At 36.9% G+C, this 26,291-nt stretch overlaps 1 protein-coding gene across 46 annotated transcripts in view; it reads right to left on the minus strand.

Moving 5' to 3' along the window:
• Window positions 1–26,291, minus strand: part of Zbtb20 (zinc finger and BTB domain containing 20) — an 865,938-nt gene that overhangs the window by 150,419 nt on the left and 689,228 nt on the right. For 45 of the 46 annotated variants that reach the window (XM_021263367.2, XM_087208762.1, XM_004835685.4 and 42 more), the window contains one exon: window positions 24,720–24,759. The exons of the other annotated variant lie outside the window; for it this stretch is intronic. The gene's annotated coding sequence lies outside the window, so the exon portion shown is untranslated. The remainder of the gene's footprint in view (window positions 1–24,719; window positions 24,760–26,291) is intronic. 46 annotated transcript variants of the gene reach the window in all.

The following is a 26,291-nucleotide window of genomic DNA, read 5'->3' on the forward strand; positions in this document are numbered from 1 at the left end:
AACACCAAAGGGGACATTGCAATTCCTCTGCCTCCCAGTACATTTATGCATGTATAGTATAAAAATGTGCCAGTGTTATCAAGCTCACAGTACTGAGCAAAGTGCAAGAGTTACAGCTGGGAATTTGTCTTTCAGGGCTAGCTCTATTTACTGGTGTGTGTGTGTGTGTGTGTGTGTGTGTGTGTGTGTGTGTGTGTGTGTGTGTGCCTTTCTTGGGGGAGAGAGGGCACAGTGGCACAGTGGGGTGTTTTCTGAAGGGGTGGGAGAGATAAAGGAGTTTTTGTCAGTTTTATTTTAGACTTTTGTGAATAGGAAAGCAGGGAATTTGCCAGCCTGTTACTCAGTTATACTGAAATACGATGGAAACTGACTCAATTTGGAGCACAGAAGGTGCTGAAAAATTTCTCTAAGGAGGTCTTGAAATATCTAAGCCTGTCTTCAAGGAAGGACTTATAAAAAAAATCACCAAGTCAATACTAGAGGTATGTTGTTGTCTCTTTTCCCATCTATGACACCCCAAGTCACTACCCTTACATTACATTTTAAAAGTAGCCAGTATGGTATTTTAAAAATTACTTTGTGTCCTTTATTCCTGAGAGAGTATTAAGAGGAACACGCTTCTGTGGGTCTTCTTCACAAAGTCATTTCTACATATATATGTTGTTAGGAGCATGGGCTATAAATGTTATGAACAGGTTATACCTTCCTATTTGTATTGACCAGCCTATTTTCTTATTTTCTGAGTATGCCCGAACATATGTTCCCAGTACAAACATATAGTGCTATGGATGTTTACAATTCCTTACTGTTGTGAGAATGGCTCAGCTTTCTAGAAATACAGCCACATAACTTTATTTGATTTGAAAAACTGCTCAGAAAAAAAATCCCCACAAAACAACAACAACAACAAAAAACTGCTCAGCAAATGCATGTAGGTCATAATGGCAGGTAAGAGACCATTTATTGAAGTGCGGAAACAAATAGAAAACAAAGTCCAGAACACCATCACAGAGCAGTGCTTCCCTTGTGAGACACTCTTGGCTAAGTAAGGATTGAGTGAGACAATAATAAAACAAATACCCATAGGCTTTTCAAATGGTAACAACCAGATCAGGGTTAGCAGTGTTTCCAGACCTTGACGATACAATGATGTCCTCAACCTTTGCTTTCAGACACTGGATTACTGCTTAAGTAGCCTTTATCTCCCCCCCTCTAAATTTTGTTGAAGGTGCCCTTGAAATTATATTTGATGAAAAATCTTTTGTTCCTCACAGAGAATATGTATATTGTGGTATCATTTTAAACCCAACAATTGGTTTCAATTCTTCATAGAAAAAAAAAATTCCAACAACCTTTCATGCTGAGATTTCTCATGCTAGTTCTCAGCACAGAAGTGTTTTTTTAAAGTTGCATAAAGCCTAGCGAGGTTTAAGTTTTCCCAGCAAGGAGAAAGTGTTTTTCAGCTGCTAAATTTTTCAGATGTGTTTTTTGAATTTGGATAAAACTCAAAAACATGTTTGTTTTAAAATGTAAACCTTTTTATGTACAGAGGTTTGCATATAGAGAAATGTTATTACTATGTTTAAAGGCACTTGCTTTTGAAATAAGGAAGTCATTGGCATTTAAATATAACAAGCTGCAGGTTGCTTTATGAATGTCTTATTAAGCACTCATAACTCTGATGCTCTGGAGGATCACCAATGCACACATTTGCTGAAAAGATCACTTACAACACTGCAAGTGGATGTATTTCCATGTGAGAGCAAAGGGTGGCCAGGTCTGAACTGAAGAGCATCCTTATAGTTAAGCTAATATGTTTTCTAGAAACCTTTCCCTAAAGTTGCAAGACACTTCTTTGCCCTAGCCTATTTGATTCCTTAGCTTGTGGACTGGGCCACAGTTTATACAACATGATATTTTAAGCATAGAAACGACTAGAAAACACACTGAGTTATCAGCAGAGAGATGGCATGAGGGCAGGCTATTGGAAGACCTGTCATTTTTAATCATGTAGTCATTCAGTTTTAAGCAAACTGTAGCTATGTTTAATGTGAGAAGATCTTATTGTGAGCAATAGTTTTTGTCAAACAGTTTTACTCATGGTCATAGTAGGAATATGCTTTCCACTGTGATCTAGTATTCATTTACATACATATGTGGCTGTGTGTAGGTGTTGCAGAGGCAAAAGTAACTATATACCTAAATTTTAAATATTCAGATTTTTCATTATTGTATGAATGTTTATTATTTCAGAAGTTGAAATTCAACATATAAAAATTCAGAAGACTTCTAACTTTTAACCAAGTTAAAAATCTGAAAATTAAGAATAATATTAGATCGTTTGGTTTTGTTTTTGAAATGCTAACATAATTTATTCTTTGTTATTCATTCAGAATTTGTTTTATTCAAACATTTATTGAATGTTTTTACTATATATCTTATGCTATAAATTTGCAACACACTTCTAACCCCAGTACTGCACAATTGTTTTAGGTTGTATAGCATTATCAGTCAGATGTATTCTTGAAAAAAAAATTATTCACAGTAAAAGAACCTACTCATAGTTTTCCTGTGTAGCAACCAAAATCGCTGACAATATCTGTTTTCTCCATCTTATTGTGCTTCTGCTATACAATCTTCAGTCTATTTTTATTTATTTTTCATGTTGTAACCTTAATCAAACATGTTATAAATGCAGCCATGAGATTTTAATAAGTCAAACTATTTGAAAACAATTTTTGATAATGAGGCTTTCCTATCTTTCATAATGCACAGAGAATAGAATATTTACATGAATTTTCTCTTGATCCAGAAACATGGGAAACTGATCATTGCCTGTTTTGTAGGAATACTGAAAATAAATAAGCTAAAACATGTACAATTTTAAGGAGCAAAGTGAATAAAAAGCATGATAGTACTGTTTATGTGTGTGTGTGTTCCAGAGGCACAAAGTAAATGATTTAACCAAAGTTTAAACATTCAGGGCAGTGTGGCTGCTCCTCCCCACCCCACTCCTTGGGGCGGACAGTGCATGTACAGCATGAAGAAGAGGAGTCCTAAATATTCAGTACAGATCATCCTTAAGTGGGTGTGTCCTACTCCAGTACAAAGCATTATATAACTCTATGGCTGGAACCTGATTCAGTTATTTACATGGATCTTTCAGAAAATGGTTAACATTACAGACTAAAAACTTACAAAATGTAGAAGACAGAATGGGACATAAGTAGGCGAGTGTTGTGGCTTTTGTCTAGATGTCTCCCCAAAGCCTCATGCGTTCAGAGAAATCATAGGTGGGGCTTTTCGGAGGTGGCTGGATATAGGTGTGTGATACTGGAATTAAGGGTGTGTGATTACTAAATTAGTCCACTGATTGGTTTGGCATAGTTCTGGGCGTGGATGATGGGGAAGCCCAACCTGCCTGTGAGTGCTACCCACCCTAAGGGCGTGTAGCCCAGATATAATATAAGAGACAGAATGAGGGTTGCTGTGGTGGCTTGTTGCTTGCTGCTTTGCTACTTTGCAGCTTGCTGCCTTCTGCTTGCCATGAATTGTTTCTCCTCTGAGATGCCCTTCTGCCATCCACCCTGCATTGGAGATAGCCGACTATGAATGGAAACATTTACAAACTGTGAGCTACAATAAACCTTTAACTTGGGATGTCACATATTTTGTCTCAGCAAAGAAGAAAGTAACTAAGACAATGAGACTATGAGTTTTTCTTTTCTATAGGTAGGTTTTGGTTCAAAGTTATAAAAGAATTAGTAGCAGGAATTGCTACTTTATAAAAAAAATGCTCTGAGGCTTTTAAAGGAATTTTTATTTAAAATATTACTATTGGGCATTATTAAAATTTACAATTAGGAATTATTTCATAAACATAATTATAGGTCACTTTTCAAAAGACTTTCTTAACAAGTCTCAATTTTTACGCATACAGTTAGTTGTAAAAAGTTATTTCATCATTCAAAGCTTCTTACTCTTTGTGCAAGACGACAAATTGGCACACATACATTGGTACAGGGAAAGAACTAACGGCTAAGGTCACCAAAACAGGGATATTGTAGTCTTCAAACTGTAGAGGCTAAAGGTACCAGAAACAGGGGCAGATAGCTTAAAACTGTGACTTCTTATGTTTGTACACTGTTTCTATATGGAAAATTACATTGCCATTTGAGAGTATATGTGTAAATACGCATTTGCTAGTGTTTTGGCAAATTTAAGTTACCTACATTAGTTTTGATCAACACTGTCAGATTTTTAAGCCCACCAATGTAATAAAGGCAAGTTAAAAAAAACACAAACAACCCCCATAGTACATTGTGTGCTCTGCTGTTCCAAGCCTCAGCTTCAAGACAAAAGGAGAGCGAGACTTTGTCATTTGCTAGCTGTTAATAATCAAGAGAAGATCTGCCAGACAAGCTCTTCAAGGGCTCTGTCTGTCTGGACCAGGTATATACTGCAATTCACAAAGGACTTTGCAGGGGGAGAAAAATGAGTATTCGTGGACAATGATGCTGCTTTCTTAATTAAGATTTTCATTACTGATACATACATTAAGTTCTGCAACTGCAAGAGCCAAAGCACTGTCATGTGCAGGTAGATGTCCCTGATTCCATCTTCAGGCAGTAAAGCTAAAACATATTAAATGTGCTCCCAGCAAATGTTGTGAGAGCCAGGAGAGCTCCAGAAATATTTCTATTGGAATGCAGAGAGGCCCCATTAGAAACACATTTGTAATGGATCTAATAGGCAGGAGAAAAGCCCCTATCAATAGATTGTGTATGTGTGTTCCTATCCATCCACATGTATGTTCATGTACAGAAGTCCTCTGAAGTCCTGGACCACTGACAAAGTTCATGGTAGATGACCTAGGAATGGATACTCTTAAGAGAAGCTTTGATCTTTAAGTTTACTAATGCTCTTTGTTGAGAAAGAAAAAATACGACTAACTTTGGGTAGCTTTTGGAAGACAACAAAGTCTCATATACACAGTGGTCCTAATTTTCGACTTCTTGCATCATTCAGTTTATTTTCCCTATTTCTCAGGTGGTCTTCAAGTCAATGTGGTCTGCCAAGGTATATACTGTTCTCATGTAATGATCTGACTATGATGTAGGGAAATTATCTTCATATACCAAGTTACTTTTACAACAATAATTTTTCTCAGAGATCAGAAGAAATTAAAACTCTACACAATTTTAAAAATGGATGAATATCTAGAGTGCATGTTTTTTTTTTCATTTTAACTAAGGCCTAACTGATTCCAGGGTGGCTCTTGCAGCTAAGGTGCACACAGTTCTCAGCTGTATGTTTGGCCTCTATCTGCATCTTTTCCTGTTTTGCAGTCTGTATCCATTTGGGGGATTACCTCTACAGAATTCTTTTATCTAACGAATCTCTCTGTCAGTCCTTACCTGAATAAAAATGAGAAATGTTGAACTTAATGAAAGATTATTTTAACAAAATAATGAAAAATTATACATTCATTTCTTACAAGGTGCTATAGTCTGAGTGTGTCCCCAAAATTCATATACTAAAATTTAGTAGCCAATGTGAGAAGATTAAGAGGCAGAAGCCTGATTAATCATGAAAGTAAAATCTCATGAATCCATTAGCAACCTTATAAAAGAGGTGTGAGGGAGCTATCTCCCTCCCTTTTGCCATTCATCCTCTGCTACATGAGGATACAGCATTTTCCAACAACAGGCATCACCCTGGCAGTAGAGAAGCCTATATCATACACCAGTTCTTCCAAAGCCTAGATCTTGGACTTTCTAGCCTTCAGAACTGTGAAAAAGAAATTTCTGCTTATAAATTACTTACTTGCAGATCTTTTGTTATAGTAGCACAAACAAACTAAGACATTAGGCAAAAGCATGATCTGGAACTTCAATGTAGCCTTACCTTTCCATTTTCTAAGAAGGAATAAGCCAGAATCAAACATTAAAGTGTACTGAAAGAGATTTTTCAAAGTGTTTTGGCTGTTGTTCTTTGTTACCTGGATAAAGAGAAAGGCTCCAAATAGTAGTGTCCAATAATATTTCTCTTGGATTCCTGCACTAGAATTCAGATATTTGATGTAGTTTTCTGGATATAAGCCTACATGCCTGAAACTCTTTCCCATGTACATTAGACATATGGGATGTAGTGGTAAACATATAGCTTGCCACAAAGTGGCCGGCCTTGGAACTTATTCTAGATGAGTAACTGTGACTGTTACTTCTGACATGTCAACTTCATTGGATTAAAAAACACTTAGAATATTAGTAAAGTGTGTTCCTGGGTGTGTCTAGGTGGGTCACAGAGGTATTGGCCTTGGATACTATATATATTGTCCCTTGCCTATTTCTCCCTGGTGCTGATTCCCTGGTATGTTCCCCAACTGTGATGAACTGAGCAGCTTTGCCATAATAGTCCTGCCTTGGAGCTAGCTAACTATGGACTGAACTCTCCAAACCATGAGCTAAATTAAACTTTTCTTTCTTCAAGTTGTGGATGTCGGGTATTGTACCCAGAGACGGAAAAATTGACTAATTCAGAAATTGGAACATGGTTGTTTTCATGATTGTACTTGACCATGTGGCTTGGAAGCCTTTGAGATTGGTTTACACAAGGAGTTTGGAAAGATTTGGAGAAGTGGGCTAGAGAAACCTTAGACTGCTAGGGGTGATTAATGGGTGACTTTGGTTGGAGCTCAGATGACCAGGATGCTCACAGCATGAAGTCAGTAAAGGTGAGGCTCAGGAGGTCTCAATGGAACAAGAACTTCATTGGCAGCTGGACTAGAGCACATGTGTGTTACCCTCTGGCAGAATATATGCCTATGTCTTGAGACTTTGCAGAAGGCTGAGATAAAGAGTGGTGGACTAATTAATCTGGCAGAGTAAATTTTAGGACACCCAATATAGGCTGAGGTTTGATTACCACTGACTGCTTTTAGCCAGATTTGTAGTGAGAACTGGGGGCAAAAGGCACAGCAGAAAATATGTAAAAATGTAAAATTTGGCCCATAAGGAAACAGATGTACATTTGGGCCAAAGGAGATGTGGCTGCTAAAGAGATTATCACTATTAAAAAGAAACTAAGTACTCTGTACAAGGACAAGAGGAAAGACACCTTGAGGACATCTCAAGAATCAGAAGAACTCACCATAGCAGGCTCAAGCATGTAAAAATATCAGTCTTTTATTTGATAGGAGAGTCCCTGGGATCCCTGTCTGAGAAAGGCCTCCTAAGGTAGTGATTCCCTGAGATTCATTTCACTGCACTCAGCCATACAGGCACTCTGAGGCTGCTGCAGCCACGATCCAAGGGGGCCTGGCTATTGCTTCTGCTGATAGCAGATTTTTGATTTTCCATGTGATGGTGGCTTTACTGGCATGGAGAATGTAAGAGTTGTGGGATTAAGGAAGCTGCCACTCAGATTGCAAAGGAAAGCCTGGAGGCCAAGCAAGGAGCCTCTGAGAGGGCAATGCATGAAGCTACGTGAATGAAGCCAAAGGTTTAGAGGAAACTAGAGATCGTCAGAGATGCCAGAATGTAGAACATGAGCCAAGGAAAGCCCAAGAGAGAAACCTCAGGGGCTGCAACCAGCAAGGGCATAGGAGTGGAGCTACCTAAGCCCTTTAAAACTCATATTTTACCACTATATTCCTGGATTCTGGACATGGAGCTACAGGATTTAATGTTTGCCCTGCTGGGTTTTAGTCTAGTTTTGGTCTGATTTTTTTCTATCCCCTTACTTCTCCCCTTTGGAATGAAAATGTTTACCCTGTGCCATTATATCTTGGGATTATGTAACTTGTTTTTTATTTTTACAGAGGTCACAGTTAAGAGTTTGCCTTGAGTCCCAGAAGAGACTTGGACTTGGACTTCTGAAAAATGCTGGAACTGTTGAGACTTTGGCAAGGGAATTATTGTGTTTCTGGCTGTACACAGGATAGTTGTATTATTTTAGGTAGAATTATGAACTCGCTATTGTATTTATTTGGAGAATAAGTGTGGTTTAGGGTGGTGTGTTTGTTTGTGAAGTTGACAAGTGACAAACTGACTGTTAATCCTAATATATCAACTTCACTGGATTAAGAAACACCTGGCAGATTAGTAGAGCATGTTTCTGGGGTGTATATGTGTTGGTCACGGAGGCATGGACTTTTTTACTACATGCAGTCCCCTGCCCATTCCTCTTTGTCACTGTTCCCCTGCTCTGGTCCCTTGCTGCCATGAACTAAGCAGCATTGCTTTGCCATGCCCTTCTGACATGATATTCTTGCCATGCAGCCATATGGCTATGGACTGAATTTCCTCAAAGTGTGAACTAAATTAAACTTTTCCTCCTTTAAGCTGTGGGTGTTAGGTACTGTGTCCAGTGACAGGAAAGATGACAAATGCAATAATGTTAATGATTGCTAGGAATACCCTGGTTCATTGTAAATAGGTGGACAGTGTACAGACAACCAATCAACAGACTTTATGCAAATTGCAAAAGGTAAGTAGTGTTAAGATTTTAATTTCAGTGAAAGCACTAGAGGACTATGGATGCTATGGGTGAAGAACTAATGTATTGGACATTATTCAAGCATGGTAGTGATAGGTAAAAGCAGGGAAAAAAATCTCCCAGAATTATTTAGACTGGAGATTTCCCATTACCTTTCTTTATGTACCATTGATCAGGCTGGTAAGGACTGGACTCAAGGACACCATTAAAGGATTTGCCATATGTTTCACTCATACACTATCATGAGACACATACTTTTCTTGTCTAAAATATGGGTCAATTTTAAATTAGAGTTGATAATTTTTCTTCACGTGCCCAAAAGTGTAGAAATATATGAAGAGTAAACTAAAGGTAGAACCCATTTTAGCCTTCCATACTGTAATAAGCAGGGAGGCTTGTTCAAAATAAATATCTAAAAAGAATTATTTTGCATAAGGGTAGGTAGATATGTCCAGTGCCTAATTTGTATTCAATTCTCTGTATTGGAAGGAATAAGAAATAACAAAGATGACAGAGAGTGTATTAAATAACTAAATGGACCTAAGATCTTAATTTTATCACTACAAAGTCTTCTTGTACAACTTGCCTCTGCAAGCATCTTAGCGGCATGACTAAGTAAGCTGTTTATGTATGAGTTATATATCTTATATATACCTGCACACACATATACACACTCAACTGCAGCTTTGAACAGACAGCCATGTATGGGAAAGAAAAGAAAAGGATGAAAAAATATACATAAGGAACACTCATGATATTAGTAACAATGTTAGTCATCATTTCTGTGTTCTATTTGCCTCTGAATACAAGCTATGTTACAGAACAGGTGTATAATATGTAAAGTTTTCTGTGGGGGTTAAGAAAGTGGGACATTCAGTCTCCAGAGCCAGCCTCCTGGTCTCTAACAGTGCCACTCACAGCATGTAGGCATGCTCATGACAATATGCTCACACCTCCGGGGTTTGACTGCTCAGGTAAGTAACAAGCCATTTACTAGGCTTGGTTTGGTCACTCCCATCCTCAGCTTTAGGTTGGCCTCCAGGAACTGCCACAAAATTTTCATATGTTCATCTCTCTTCTGGTTCTGCTTCCTTTGTGGACACTGCTTATGGACTTAAGACACATAGTACTTTCACATACATAATTTTCTGCCAAAAGGGGTAAGAATACCCTGGAGCACATGCCATCATTTATCATCTGCAACTGAACTTCTTGTGCTAAGGAATGCTCCAACTACTACTGTCTTAATCACTTTCCTCATCAGTACAACAAAATAACTGACACCTGCAACTTAAAGGAGGAAAGGCTTATTTTAGCTCTCTGTTTGCAGAGGTTTCAGTCCATAGTTGGCTGGCTCTAAGACAGAACTGCATGGCAGAGGGGCATGGAAGAGGAGAGCTGCTCATGGTGTGGTGAACAGGAAGGAGAAAGTGTATAGGAGAAGGTGGGGAGGGAGATCTGTCCTTCCAGGGCACACCCCAATGACCCCCTCTTCCCAGCACACTCTCCTAACAGCAAGTCAGCTATAAGCCACCATAAGCCAATAACCTTAAAAAACCACCTATGAGTACAAGAAGCATCCAGGACATTTTAGATTTAAACCACCACAACAAACTGAGAACAGCCTTATACAACTTCTGCACCTTTGAGAAAAATGAAAGAAGTCTGAGAACCCAGATGCTCCCTGTCCTAAAGCAAAAGGAAGACACTCTATTACAGTTTGTACTGTGGATGCTAGCGTGATGCTGTCAGCCTGGCATTTCTGCTTCTCTAGCGTCTTTCACTTTCCCTGAAGTTGCTGAAAAATATTTCATTTCATTAAGTATGTAGTAATACACATGGGAGTCACAGAAAGAGGGGGAAAAGTGAAGGACATTGTTGACATAGCCTCTAGCATTTTATTTATGAGAACGTCCAAAAATCTCTATCTACTTCTGGTAGAAGGATAGCGTCAATCCTGCCCTGGAGACATGTATTGGGCAATGTTACCAGTGTGCGTGTTTTCCCTCCCTGATAATTTACTGAAGCTGAGGTCTGATGGCAGAGCTCAGGATGGGCATTCTTACATTTATGTGAGTGAGCAATTTACCTGACGCTTTGGAGGATGGTGATGCCAGATCAACATTAAGTGTATGCAAGCAGAAAGTACTAAGCTCCTGCTCAAAAACTCCATAGGTCCCCTGACTGGTGGTTTACTACACACAACACTCTCCAGGGAGCGCTGTGAGGGTGAATGTGGCCATTGGAGCATAAGAAGCACAGTTTAAAGGACTTCAGGTAGCAAAATCTTTGCAACAAAGAATGAGATTAATCAACCAAATATTTGTTAGTCTGTGCAAGTGCGAGTGTCCTTTCCAAAGATTTTATTAAAGTCTTAAAAATTTTTAAATTAATAAAATGATTGAAGGTAATATAAGTAATTAAAATAATTTCTTTAAAATAATAAACATTTAATAAATAATGGAAGGTGACAAATCTAGAAAATACTAGTAAACATTTTAATTACTGATTTAATAACCACTCAAGATATGAGATATGTCAAAAATATTTTTTCCAGTTTAAAAATATTTTTCTGCCATAGCAATATTTATTTTCACATAATAAAATTTAATATATTGTTCTTTAAATTTCACATTTTAGTTTTATGCCTGGAAAATACATCTCATACTCCCAACATGAAAATACTCATTTATATGACAAAAGTTATATTTGAGAATTAGTGAAAATGCAGAAAAATTGGGCAGTATTTTTTTTGTTTGTTGGTGCAAGTATAAATTGACACAACTTTACTGGAAGACAGTTTATTAATGTATACATATTACCGTGGTAGTTCCACTGCTTTAGACTTATCCTAAGGAAATAATCAGATAAATACATTTAAGAAAATGCATGCATGCTTATGTGTAAAGACAGTAACTGTAGCATTATTTAGTAAGAAAAAGCTTCTAAGCCTCTCAAGTGTCCATCAATAAATGATTAAATCAATATATTATCCATACACTGGAGTAAAATCTTGCTGTCAAGATATTGTAGATCTATATTTTTAATATGAAAATATAACTATTATAATGTTAAATAAAAACAGCAGATTACAAAACAGTAAGATTCCTTTTCTTTCACTTTGGAAAGAGAAAGACTAAGAATAAGAAAGAAAAAGAGACAGATAAATAGATACATATGAAAATATATTTCCCAAGTGTTTACAGTGCTTACTTCTAGGCTAGGAAACTGAAATAATTTTGCTTTGTTCCTTATATATACACCATTGTTTTAACAAGCTCAAGCAAAACTAAATATACACACTTTAGAATTAAATTTTAGAACTTTTATTTTGAGGCAACTCCAAAATAAACCCTGCAAAAACTACTTAGAGATTCTAATATGATTTTCATAGCCATTAGTAATTAGTAGCTGTCTTAAAAGCAGTTTCTTGGAGAGTGAAATTATTGCCTATTTAAAATTTCCTTAAAATTAACAATTTGATCTGCTGTATCATAGTTCTTACTTTAAGGAGTTTTAGTATATGTGCTGCTGAAATGAGCATATTTAAAGATATATAAAAGCTTAAATAGTAGAAGTAACTTATTAGCAGGGATAATTATATAAATTCTTGGAGTTTTATATGATAGAATATTAAGATATTATTGTGATATTGATAAAGATTTTGTAGTTGCACCAGGTGGTATTTATTGTAATATTGAATTTAGAGCCATTCCCAGTGCATAGGACGAAGCTTCTGGGCCACCGTACCACCCCCACCAGCACAGAGGAGGTGAGCCACATGGGTACCAGCAACACCCCCCCCCCAGCCTCCCCACCCCTGGTTGAAATGAGAAGATACATAAACAAGTTTCAAAACCAGACTTACAGATCAACTAAAACAACCCCAAAGGGAAACAAGATGGAACAATCTGATACTCAACCCCCTGGACTCCCTGAACTGACAACAAAAGAGGATCTGGAAAAAATGAAATCAGAAATAATTTCTCAGATAACAGCAGAGATTGTGCCCTTAGTGAAAGACATGATTAATAAATCTAGAGAGGGCACAGATAAAAAAATAGAGGAGCTGAGGAACATGATAGAATCCCAACATAGGAAACAAACACAATCCATAAAACAGATACAAACAGATTTCCAGGAGATTAAAAACTCCACTGAAAGTCTACGCAGCAGAATGAGCCAATGTGAGGACAGAATTTCAGATATAGAAGATTGCTATTAGTGACCAGGAAAAGAAAAATTTCTTTAAAATTGTAAGGGACGATGAGAAATCAATCTAGCAGCTGCTAGATGATGCAAAGAAGAATAACACAAGACTGATTGGAGTCAATGAAGAAAGAAAAGAGAGTACAGATGACATAAAAAAAAAACTGTTCACAGAAGTGATGGCAGAAAACTTCCCAAGGAGGGGAAAAGAACTTGACATACAGATAAGTGAGGCATATAGGACTCTAAGGAGCCATGATCAAAAAAAATCTACACATAGGCATATGGTTGTTAAGATTCCAGAAACTCAACAGAAGAACAAAGTTCTACAAGCAGTGAGAGAAAAGAAACAAATCACATACAAAGGAAAGCCCATCAGAATCACAGCAGACTTCTCAATGTAAACCCACAAGGCAAGAAGAGTTCGGATTGATATATTTCAAGCCCTAAAGGAAAACAACCTCCAACCTAGATTGATGTACTCTGCAAAACTATCTTTCAAAATTAATGGAGAAATAAGATAATTTCATGACAAAGAGCACCTTAGGAACTTCATGAATACCAAACCAGCACTCCAAAAAAAATTCTAGTCAATATCCTAGGAAAAGACAATGAGGATCACAACCCCAGGAGGCCCAGCAGAATGAATCTGTTGGGCACGACAAGAAATTAAATGTAAAAGGAGAGAATCCAACAAATAGAAAAAGTCATGACAATGATAAGTCAATACATATCAGTTATAACCATCAATGTTAATGGTCTCAATTCACCAATCAAAAGATATAGACTGGCAGAATGGGTCAAGAAGCAAGATCCAACAATATGCTGCATACAAGAAACACATTTAATTCAAAAAGAAACTCACAGACTGAAAGTAAAAGGGTAGAAAACAATACTCCACGTGACAGGAATAAAAAAAAAAAGCAGAAGTAGCTATCCTCTTTGTAGATCAAGTGGATTTCAAATGAAAATCTGAAACACTCTGGTCCCAAGAATTTCAGATAAGGGATAGTCAACTTGTATATACAAATCTATTGTGAACATGTGTTTTCATTTCTCTCAAGTAAAAACTTAAGAACAGAACTGTTGGTTCTTAACAGTAATACAAGAAATTTCTATATTATTTTCCAAAATGGTTTTATCATTTTACATTCACATTAGCAGTATTAGAAAGTTCTAATTGGTTCATACCTAAGCTGACATTTGTTCTTTTAAAACTTTTAACTTCATCTCCCTAATGAGTGTATAATTCAATCTTGTTATTGTACTGATTAGTATTTTTCTGATTCTAGTGTTGCACACCTTTCCCTGTGCTATACTGGCTATTTATCATCTTCTTGTGTCTACTTTTCAATTGAGTTGTCTATTAATGAGGTGCAAGTGTTCTTTACATATTCTGGTCATAGGTTATATGCATTGTAAATATGGTCTGTTTAAGGATTACTTTTCATTTTCTTAATGATGTCATTTAAAGTTCTAAATTTTAATGGAATCTCATTTATCAATTTTTTTCCTTTATACATCCTGTTTTTTCTATCCTAGGAAATTCTTGCCTACCCTAAATTCATAAACATTTTCCCTGATAATTTCTTTTTTTTAATCTCTCATATTTAAGTTCATAGATCCTTTCAAGATATTTTTATGTATGGAAATAAAGGGTTGAGGTTAATTTTTTATATACGGATACCAGGTATTCTAGTGTCATTTGCTGAAAACACTATCTTTTCCTCTGCTCTTGAATTGAGTTTATGTTCTATAAAACATTAATGTTAAATAATCTTTCAAAACTCAGTGGACCATATATGTGTGGTTCTATTTCTAGATTCTCTGTTTTATTCCAATGATCTATATGTCTTTCCTTACACCAACACTGACTTGATTACTGTAGCTTTAGAGGAAGTCTTAAAATTAGGTACTAAATGTCTTCAAACACTGTTTTTTTTTTCTTTTTACTTTTCTAGGTCCTGTGTACTTCTACATAACTTTTAAATTTCAATATCCAATTCTTCATTTATAGCAAGTATACATAGACCTGAACTTTTATATATACCCTGTGTTTTCTAATCCTGCTAAATTCAAATACAAGTTCTAGGGGCTCCTAGAGATTTCTTAGCATTTTCTCTGTAGATGATCATTTCATCTACATATAAAGAATATAAAGATTTTACTTCTACCTTGCCAATCCTATCCTAATTGTTTCATTTTATTGCCAGATGATTTTTTTTTTTTTTTTTGTACCAGGGATTGAACTTGGGTCCTTCCCCTTGCAAGGCAGGCGCCAGAACCACTGAGCTAAATCCCTGGCCTGAGCTTCAGTTCCCTTTTTTTTTTTTTTGGTACCGGGGATTGAACTTGGGTCCTTCCCCTTGCGAGGCAGGCAGCGGAACCACTGAGCTAAATCCCCGGCCCTGCCAGACTATTTTGGTTTGGGCCTATGTTTCAAAGTTTAATGGACAGATGAAGAATAGGCCTATCTTCCCTTGTTCCTCACCTTAGGGAGAAAGCATTGTATCTTCTCCATTTATATAAGGCGTTTTTGCTGGAAGTATGGAGTACATGTCTTTGATCTGTTGAGAAGGTACTGTTCTACTTCTAGTCTCCTGATAGTTTTTACCATGAACAGCTGTAGAATTTAATCCAATACTTTTTTTCCAAATACTGACAGGATCATATGGCTTTTTCCTGTCCTCTGTTAAAATGATGACTTTTGGGGGTGGATCTTCCAATGCTGAACCAACACTGCCATCCCTATAACAAAACCACTTTCTACATACTGCCAAATCTGACTGCTAATAGTTTGTTTTGTTAAACAAATTTTTATGTATGTTCATACTTTTTTTCTTCTATTATCTTTATCCAGTTTTAGTATTAGTACAACGTTGATTTCCTAAAATGAGGGGAGAAGTGTTCCTTCTTTTTTCTGCTTTAAATGTTTGATATAATTTATCAGTTAAAATGTATATGAGTCTGCTGTTGTCATAAAGGTAGGTTTTCAAGCTGGGAATATACTTTCTTTAATAGTTGCTATTCAAATTTTATATTTCCTCCATAGTTTCATTAATTTGTCTTCCAAGGTATTTCTTAGAAGTTGTCAAATTTATTTCAAAAAAGATTTTTGTAATATGCCTTCTATATCCTTTTAAATTCTATAAAATATGTGGTAATGTCTCCTAGATCTTGATATTGTAATTTAAAAAATGTATAATTGAGATTGTGTCATAGGAAGAAAAGGTCTAAAGGAGTAGGGGAAGTGGGAGGGGTAGGGGAAAGGAAAGAAGGGAAAAGAAAATATATGAGAAAAGGAAAAAAAGGGAAACAGTCTTTGCAAATAGGGAAGGGTAGAGGGGTTGAAGGGAGGGCAGGGGAAGGAGAAAAAAATAAGAACCAAGATACTCATGTAAAGGTACAAGATCCCAATGATGAATGTAACTGTATTTTATACCTAAAATGTACCAATAAACTTAATGGAAAAAATTTAAAAAATAATACTGAATTAAAAATAAGATACAACCTTATGTATGAAATATATGCACAATTATGTTAAAGTCTAGCAAAGACACTTGAAGGTGATCTAAAAATTTGTTAATAATGGTTGTTTCAATGTAATGGGATTATGGATGTTTTCTGCTTACTCTCTGCTTTCTTAACATTTTATAATAATTATAAATTATACAATCATATAAGAAGTAAATATTAAAAAATACAGCTCCTTCACTCAACAGCTGGTAAATTTTACCCCAGATGTATCTGCAATTTAATTTTGATTCAAATGGTCCTAATGTTATTTCCTAAAGGGAATTTAGCAGAATAGAATGTGCTTCAATAAAGGAAAGGCATTATGTTATTACTTCTTCTTAAAGTATCATTTTATAATGCTCAGAATAAATCTCAGGAAAGGATTCTACCAGAAATTAGGATTTTTCACCTCCTTCACATCCTCTTTATATATTCTCTTAAACTGTCAGCTATTCCTCACACAGAGGATTAATATCTAGAATATATAAAGAACTCAAAAAAAAGTTACACTTCCCAAATAAAAGACACAATGAAAAAATGGGAAACTGAAATGAATAGACACTTCTCAGAAGACATACTAATGGCCAATAAATACATTAGGAAATGTTCATCACTGCTGGCCATTACTGGAATGCAAATTAAAACAAGACTGAGATATAATCTTATTTCAGAAAGTATGGCCATCATCAAAAAATCAAATAATAAAAATGCTGGTGATGCTGTGCGGAAAAGGAACCTTTTTTCATTTTTGGTGAGAATGTAAACTATTGCAATCACCATGTAAATCAGTATGGAGATTCCTCAAAAAACTAAAACTAAAAATTCCATTTGATCCAGCTACTCTACTTCTTGGTGTCTTCCCCAAAAAGCAGCATGTTACAGTGATACATGCATATCCATATTTATAGCAGCACAATCCATAGTAGCTAAATCTTGGAAGCAGCCTATATGTTCATCAACAGATGAATGGGTACAGAAAATGTAGCATTTACACACAATGGAGCACTATTCTGCCATAAGGAAGCACAAACAGGTCATTTGTAGGGAAATGGATAATGCTAAGTTAAATAAAGTAGACACACAAGTTTAAGTGTCATATGGTTTTTACTTAAAATATAAATAAAGTGCAAAATAAAAGATTGACAATAGAAAGGAGGAAGATAGATCTTTCTTAAATGGGAACGGAATCAAGAGATGGAGGGAGTACAAAGGGAGAGAAAGGAAAGGGGGTGAAAAAATTAAAACGTGTTATGGACATGTATCAACTCCATGTAAGGAATGTAATCATCATATACTGCACATATGTACTAATATGATTTTTTTTAAAAACTAAAAAAAAATCTGCCAGCAGCTGGAATTTCATCAATCTATAATATTCTGGTTGCTTCAGGTTTCCACTCTGGAAGCTGATGGTTTAGATCAACACTAGAGACAGAAACTCATTTATTCATTTCAAATCAGAGTTCCATTTTGAACTCCCTAAAAGTCTTCTGTAATTAGCCTTCTTTCTTTTCCTACATTTTTCTCCTCCTTCCTTTCCTTCTTTCTTTCCTTTTTTTCTCTCTCCAACCTACCCATCCTTCATCTCTCATTTCCTCTTAAATAACCTTTTGAATAGTTAGATGCCAGCTCTGAAAATTTAGAGAAAATTCATGCTATACACCACTTCAAGTAGATGATCTAATTGCTTCTAAATGGTCAAATTTTAGCAAAATGATAGTGAGAAAAATCAGACTTGTCATTCATATATGCTTGAAGCTTATTAGAGGCTTGGCAACAAGGCAGAGAGATATTTTTTGAGGAAAAAAAACAATGACTGGGAATGGAAAGGGTAGGGAGAGTAGAGGAAGGGAAGGAGCCAGCAAAAAAAAAAAAGAAAGAAAAAGAAAAGGGAGATGTGAGTCCTCTTGTCTTTTAGCAAAGATTAATCAACTGCTCCTAGTCTCTTGGGCCAGATGGCAGCCTTCAGACCACCCTAGATTGGGAGCTTTTTGAAGGCAGAGATAGTGCCTTATTCATCTAAGTATTTTCTGGATCACACACAATGTAGGTCCCAATAAATGCTTGGATAATTTAGCTGAGCCTTTTCACTGCCCTTCTACACTGGCCTCAGCTAGAACCAAAGATGGGAAACAAAAACAAAAACAACAAAAAAGAAAAACTAAAACTGCAATTCCTGTCTACAAACACTGGTGAAACCCCACCATAATTTGAACTGAAATACACATTTCTTATGTCTTTTCATGTTGGTCACTGAACTACTGGAGAAAATCACATTACTAAATCTCAATTTCTTCATCTGCACAACTATTATAACAGCATCTACATAATATTATAGCTTTATAAATTAAATCAGATAGCCATTAAAAGTATTTAATCTAGTACCAAAAGCAAGGCAAGTATTCAATAAATGTTATGTCCACATTATGTCCTATTGTTGTTATTAGTTTAATAAGAGATACAAGTGTTTGTGTTTCTTTTCCTAATAGGTTTATTTATTTATTTATGTTTGCCTGTTACTCCAGGTTCTGTTGCTAATAACTTTGAGACACCCAAAAGCAGTCCTCAGTATAACCACTTGGCTAACCACAATGACTGCTGATTCTAGTCCCAGGGGTACCCCTTAGACAGATGAAAAAATTTTCTAGCCTCTTGGTTCTGCATTTTCATCCCACTTCTAGTTCATCTCACTTGCTCCTATTTTCCAGCTTGTGGATCTTCATGTTGGTTAAGACTATATCTTCCTTATTCCGAGTTTCCACAAACAAGTTTTCTGAACACTGTTTACCTCTTGCCTCATTCCTTATACTTCTCCATAGAAACAAATCATCTTGTTGGTAAAACAGCCTGTGGTCCATATTTCTCATTTACATAGAATTGATCTATCAGTTTGTAAGTACAGTTTAGCCTCATTCTCCCTTCTTTACTACTTAGACTAGTGGGAATTATGACCTGGAAAAGTATTGGTTATATGAAGGTCCAAATTATCCCTTAGGAAAGTTTTTCAAAGTTCATGGTGAAGGGAAGGGAGTCAGTGAGCCCATTTTCCTATACTCTTCAACCAACATTTACAGAATTTTGATTCCCCAGCTATCAATTCTTTTGTCTCATTTTTCAGTGGGTTTAGAATTTGGGTGAAGAAGAACAGTGCTACTTATAGACCTGCTCAAAGATCCCAGTGCTTTTGTTTGAAATATCATTCTCCATATCTTTTTTGCATTCTAGCCACTTTTAAAGATCGATTTGAATCACATTTTACATTTATATGTAAATTTCTAGCTCTCAAGATCTCAAGAATGAAATCTTATAGTTCCTCCTGGACTAAATCATTCTTTGTGCAACTTCAACATTTACCGTCTTATGAACATACAAAATACTCCACAGTATAACTTCTTTTCTAACTCAATTTCAAATTCATTTACAATAAGGTCAATATCCTGTATTTATGTTTTAATTCTCCACTAGACATGATTCTTTGTACATAATAAGTGCTTAATAATATCTTATGGAATGACTGTGGCTGAGACTGGCCTACTGAGCCAGGCTTCGGTTTGAAGGCCCGACTTAAAATTGTTATGGGATAGGTAGCTGGATTGTTTCTGAAGGGGCTATGGCAGTGCTCAAAGAAAGAAAAGTCTGAATATACATATAGGTAGCAGAGCTTAATCCTATCTTGTGCCATGCTTTCATCTTAGTAATATATTCCTCCATTTTCTAGCTTGAAAAGTATATGGGACATGGCTCGATAGATAGAAAACTAAGGGAAATTCAAGCAGCGGGAGACGATACTCCTGGCTGTGGTAGACTGGTCTGCACAGTGTTTTGATTCTCTGAATTAGCTGGGAAAAAAAAATAAGCCACTACCACTACAAGAAAAAAAAAAAGAGAGAAGGGTCCTGAAAATGGAGTCTTAGCAATGAAAGACAGTGAATATTTTAAAGATCACTGAATTTAATTTATTCAACCTAAATGCATAAAAGTACAGGTGGGGACATTATTTATGCAGGTATATGCAAATCACTTTATAAAATAGGCAAAGCCCTTCTGCTTTTCATAAGTTGCCAAGGTGGTTCCTGATATTTTAAAAGCTATGCACCTTTAATGTAATTTCCTAAGAGTTGGAATCCCTTGTAGGAATCACAGTCATTGTCAGAGCAAGTTTATTTTTTTCCTTTTCCTCCAGGACATTTACAAGGCTCTCATAACCATCACAAAAAGAGTGGTTTCCACAGACAGGGGACTGGAAAAATCCCCTGGAAATTGTTGAGCAGCAAGTCACAGTGTTCAAAGCAGAGAACATAGGCTTTGAAAACATGAACCCATCTGACCTCCTGAATTTAGTACAGTGAATTCCTGAGCTCTGAAACATGGGGCCCGGCTGTGCATGCCATATTGGTGCTATAAGAGTGGCAGTAGGTTGGCTGTGGCGTGGTCTATTTCAAACTCCTTCACAGTGCCCAGTGTTGCATGTTCCCAGATGACATTTGGTTGGCAGAAACTGGGCCTCCAAAGCTGGCAATCTGGAATGCAGCCCACTGTGTTTTGACAAACACATAATTGACCATCTGATCACCAGCCTATGTTCTGCACTCAGGTCACTGAGAGACCTGGGCTTTCAGTAGGTCCCTACTCCCCATCTTGTTCATCTTCTCAAACCTTTCTCTAGGAAGCAATATAGAGAAGACTTAAACACACCCACGCAAATCTTCCCGTTTGTCTCGCGAACAGGGTACGTGAGACATAAGCTGTTGAACATTTCCTTTAAACTGTCCTGGAAGCCCAAAGTGAACAAGAGAAAAGCACACTTATGGTGAACTCTCATTCAGAGAGAAGGGATGAATATACTTTACTATTTCAACACCCGGGCTGTGCATAAGTTGCAATTCAGTTCAATGGCTTGAAAATTCTGCTTGGAAAAAGCAGCAATGGGAAAACAATAGGAAATTGGGGCATTAACTGACTTTAAGGAGACATTATTAGGAAATGGTTTGATTTTCAGGTGAAAGAAAAGCAACATTTTCTTCTTATCTGCTCCCTTTCCTCTTGCCTCATGCCTACTTTGGGCAGGATACGCACAATCCTGGAGACCAGCAGCTCAGAGTAAGGTGAGAGAGATTCTCCCGTGAAGCTCCCATAAGGATGTATTTTGGTCTGAAATTTGGCCTCATTCAACATATTAACCTTTCTCCTAGAAGGCAGGTTTATGCAGTGGGCCAAGATATGCTGGAATTCTGCAAATGTTAATGCCTATGTCAATACTCCCAAATAGCCTCTCTGTTCTACTCCAGACCTAACTGAACAGTTGGGGCCCTTGGTTTTCACCTTTGACCTGGTTTCCCTATTCTCAGTCAGCCATCTCAACAATAGAGTGCTCTTTCCAAAACGTAAATTTTCTTTAAATTCTTTAAAATCTCTTTGAGCCTGAAGAAGGAAGTCCGGACTCCTTTGCATGGTATACAAGGGCCTTTTGTGATCTTCCCCCTGCCTGCTTTCCCACCTCCATCTCTTATGCTACTCTTTTAATCAACTTACTGAGCTCCAGCAACACAAAACCAATCAGTCCTATGGACCTGGCTATAACTTGATGCCTCTTGACTTTATAAATGTTCTCATGTTTTACTTGATTATGAATCCTCTTCCTTTTACCTCTCCTCTATCCAGCTGGTATACTGATATTCATTGTTTTGACTTTAAGAATCATCTTGGACACCTCCCCACATGCAGACGGGCACTCCTTTCTCATTCTTCTTCATACATCTTGGGTGTACCTACACTCCTACACCTATCACATAAGATAGTCTTTATTCACTTATTTTTCTCCCCTATTATACTGTAACATTTTTTAAAAAGGATCATGTCTTATTTATTTTGGAGTTCCCAGAACATAGTATAGTAACAAGTTTTCCATAAACATTGGTTAACTGAAAACAAAATAAAGATCTATGCATAATGAATCAAAACTAAGCCAAACAGTAGTATTAGCTTTTATAAGCATGGTAGGAGACTATTATCAATCTAATGAAGGTGGAAGAGCCCAGCAGTAAGGCATTTTCTGATGATTATCAAAGAGGCTGGTGATTAATTGGCTGGGGTAAGAGTAAGGCAGGGACATGGATGCTGCGATGGAGGAATGTCTTTTTTTTTTTTTTTTTTTGGTACCGGGGATTGAACTCAGGTCCTTGTGCTTGTGGGGAATGTGGCAGAACCACTGAGCTAAATCCCTAGCCCGGAATGTCTTTTTTTAAAGCAGAGAATATCACTAAGGCAGTAAATTATCACCATTTACAATGTGGTTTTCAATACTGAAAGGCACTGTCTAAAGGATGTGTCTCAGTCTGAACTGTGGAGAGGCCTAACTTATAAGAACAGGGTTTCCCACATAGGATGACTCTCTGCTACCTGCTTCAAAACAGCACGGTAGGTTATGGTGGATTCCTTTTTATTTGTTTGTTTGTTTCTGTAAAAGACTAATTGAAAGGAAAACTCTTGGGAAAAATCTGGCAGCTATTCAGTTACTATTGAAATTGGGGTCAAATGCAGATTGGGACATTGGACTAAATGTAGTGCCTAAGGGAGGTCAAAACTGCTGAATTCTGCACCTATCCAGAGAAGGCCACTGAAGAGGCACTTGGAGTGAGAAGCACTGGTGAGATAATGTTCTGATCTGTTTGCAAGAAATGGTTCCTTTTTTTCTGATGGGCCTCTGAGGCTCAATCCCTGAAGCCATCAGCCACAACCACAGGGCATTTGAGGACAGCAGGACCGTCACCTTGCTGGCATAAAAGCAACCTCAGAATTTGGAAAAATTCAAGCAAGCATGAACTATGTCCCAGGGTGGGACAAGGTCATGAGTATATGAACGGATTATCAAGTTACCATAGGTCTTTGCCCTCCTCTTATATCTGGTTAAAAAAATTCCATCTCTCAAGAAGCTGCTTGACTGATGGTTGATGCAGCACAGAATCAATTTTACATTTTTCTATGAGCCAGACACAGCCTTTCAATTATATCTTTTATCTCAAAGTTCTCCTCCTCGATTTTTAATAGGTGACACAGGTCTCTCATACTGCTTGTGTCTGAAGCTTGCCCTCAAGCACTGACGTCATAATAGCTGAGCTGTGCAGGCAGGAGTGCATGGTGCTGACTCATTCTGGTGATGTGAGGATTAATGCCTTGTCTAACACAGAGCTATTATGTGAACTGGTTTTACACAAAAGAACTGTAACAAAAAATGATTTGCCAGTCAGAAGACTAGAAATATGCAGTGCTGGGTAACTGAGGAGAAGGATGTAAATAAATAAAGTGGTAACAATAAGTATGCACACTGACATCTTCCAAAGCCTTAACAGACCTACTCTATCAACATCAAGAACAGGGAATAACAAGACGTGTCAGGGGAAGGTAGGACCCACCCCTGCTGTATGAATGCATTACATATAGCACCAGCCTTTCTCTGTCAAATAAAATGTCAAACTAGACTTTAGCCTTAAAATCCTTTGGAGGACTCAGGTCCCCTAAATATATTTGCTATTAGCTCCTAAGAATATTAGTGGAAGCTACACATAAGGAAAAAAGCCATGCTAACCTCCTCTTTGTACAGATGATTACAACACATGAAATACTTTGGAGTAAAGAGTCAGTGAAATAAGACATAATTTTTAATGGACAATATGCATCAGAGGGTGAGATGCAGCCAGAAGGATGCTGATGATTATTTATCACATCAGGTGACTGTCACTCACTGTAGGATTTCTTGGGCAGTGTCTCTTGTACTGACTTTGATCTTTTGGTTTTGCTGCCCCAGAACCTCTTTCAAGAAACTCAGAGTAATATATATTCAAACCCAAACCCTAGCAGTTTAGCCTGGTTTGGTTCTATTAATAATAACAACAATAAAAAATTTTTTCACTTAAAATCAAATGTTTTTTTCCCAAATAACTTCTCATTTTTTTCTAAAATACAATGGTATCTTTTATATGCCTATTGGCACATATGAATCCTAGATTTCTTTTAATCTCCCCCAACTTTAAAAATTTTGCACAAAAATTTAGTCTATTCAATTTTCTGTCTTATACTCCTTAGTAAAAAGACATCTCTGATCTAGGAGTTAAAATTAAAAACTGTTGGATCTATAGATAGGTGAGTAACTGCAGAATAAATAATTGTGCACTCACTGATAGCCCAACTCATGGCTGATAACTGATAGAAAAACGTAAGCCGCAGTTTAGAAGAGCAGTGACCTTTGAAATTAGCAACATGGCCAAGTACAGGGCAGTCTATATAGGAACAGGAGCTTGGGCTGCTGGTCTTTTCAGCTCCCACCTGGATGGTAACATACCACTACTACCAACAGCCTCAACTCCAAACACGAAAGAAGCTAACACACACCAAACAAATGCTAGAGGCCAAGTCAGCTAGCAAAGATGTCAATAAAGACCAAAATTCCCCAAATCTGACATAACTTTTTAAAAGGTAAATAAACCACTTTTACTTACATAAAGAGAAGGGGCAGGTGACAAACTGATGGTCAAGGAACTGAAAAACAAAGAAAAAAACCAAGGAATTAAACACAAAACTAAATGATACAGTGGGGAAAAGAAAAACAAGTCTAAGTGTCAGTGGAACTCTTTTTTCTCAATGGAGACCATTTTGTCACTTGTAGCTCAAAATAAAAGAGATTCAGCCTCACATAAAATTTCCAAAGCTGTGACCCTTGCTATGACAACTGACACAGTACTTCCCAGCACAAGGAATGCCAAGATCTTTCATAGTCAATTTGATTCTGATCTGTGTCAGAACGTATCTGTTCTAGAACCATAATGTCCAACACAACAACCACCAGTCCATTACTTTTTAAAAATTTAAATTCTTGAAAATTTAATGGAAAAACCTAAACATTTAGTTAAATTTAGTCACACTAATCACATTCCAAGGGCTCAACAGCCACATGTGGTCAGTGGCTGCCTTACTGGACAGCACAGAAACAGAACATTTGTCACTGCAAAAAGTTCTAATGGGGAGCACTAACTAAAATAGGTAAAAGCTGTGCTTACACATAGGACCTCATCAACTTTAGCCAATTTTGGCAAAGACAAGTTAAATCCTAATAAAAATTTGGTTCTTTAATGGTAAATTCAGTAGCATAAATTCCTCACAGATCCTCCAGACAGCTTGGCACGTCCATGGGTTGCTGACCTTCAGTAACACTGAGAACTTGGCCAAGTTGGCCTCAGTGTCCTGGCTTCCCACTCTGATCCTGCCTCCTCCACCCATCTCACCAGCCTAGTAGGAAGTAATATGACAAAGTGATTTTAAACTGCAGTGTTTGTGCCTGCAATCTCATCTCTAATGATAAAAATTATAGGCATAGTAGGAGTGGAGATTAACATTTCCCCATTCTATATTTAAAATCTAAAAATTCTCCTTTAGAATCTTTAAATCATATGCCAAACAACTTATCATAGGACTGGTCTGTCCACCGTTATTTTGATGGATTTTCTTATAGAAGGAAACAAACAGGGTAACAAAAAATTTGTAAGAAATTAATGAGCCAAATAATCGGAGTGAGAAAAATAAATCAAGTTATCCTAGTTAAGTCCCCACTATAACATATCAAGGACTTCACACATACTGATTGAATTCTTGTCTCTCTGATACGATGATTTTTAACCACTCACAGAATGCATCCAAAAATATGCAAAATAAACTTCATTAAAGGTGGTCAAGTAGAAAGACCTGATAAAATAACTTTGTACTGAAAAAGGCTGAAGCAGAAAACTAGCAGTTATAGAGACTTCATTTCCATCAAGTTTTCTGGACAACGTCATCACTGTAGAAATTTCCAAAGAACTGGCTTCCTGTGCATGGACAATGTGAAACCTGCCCAAGTACATTCAGGTGAGAAGGGTGGTGGTCCCCTACCGGGATGAGAAGAGTTAAGAAAATCTGCAGCCTGGATCATGATACATGCTAACGTAAGAGAGTTTGGGGGTCTCCCATGCTTTCAAATTGTTTCACAAAATTGATGAGTTTAATGAAAGTTTAAGCAAGATAATCAGATTATGTAT

This window comes from Heterocephalus glaber, unplaced genomic scaffold (genome assembly GCF_053883595.1).
Source record: "Heterocephalus glaber isolate CG9 unplaced genomic scaffold, H.glaber_assembly_v1.0 deba00000122, whole genome shotgun sequence".
NCBI lineage: Eukaryota > Metazoa > Chordata > Mammalia > Rodentia > Bathyergidae > Heterocephalus > Heterocephalus glaber.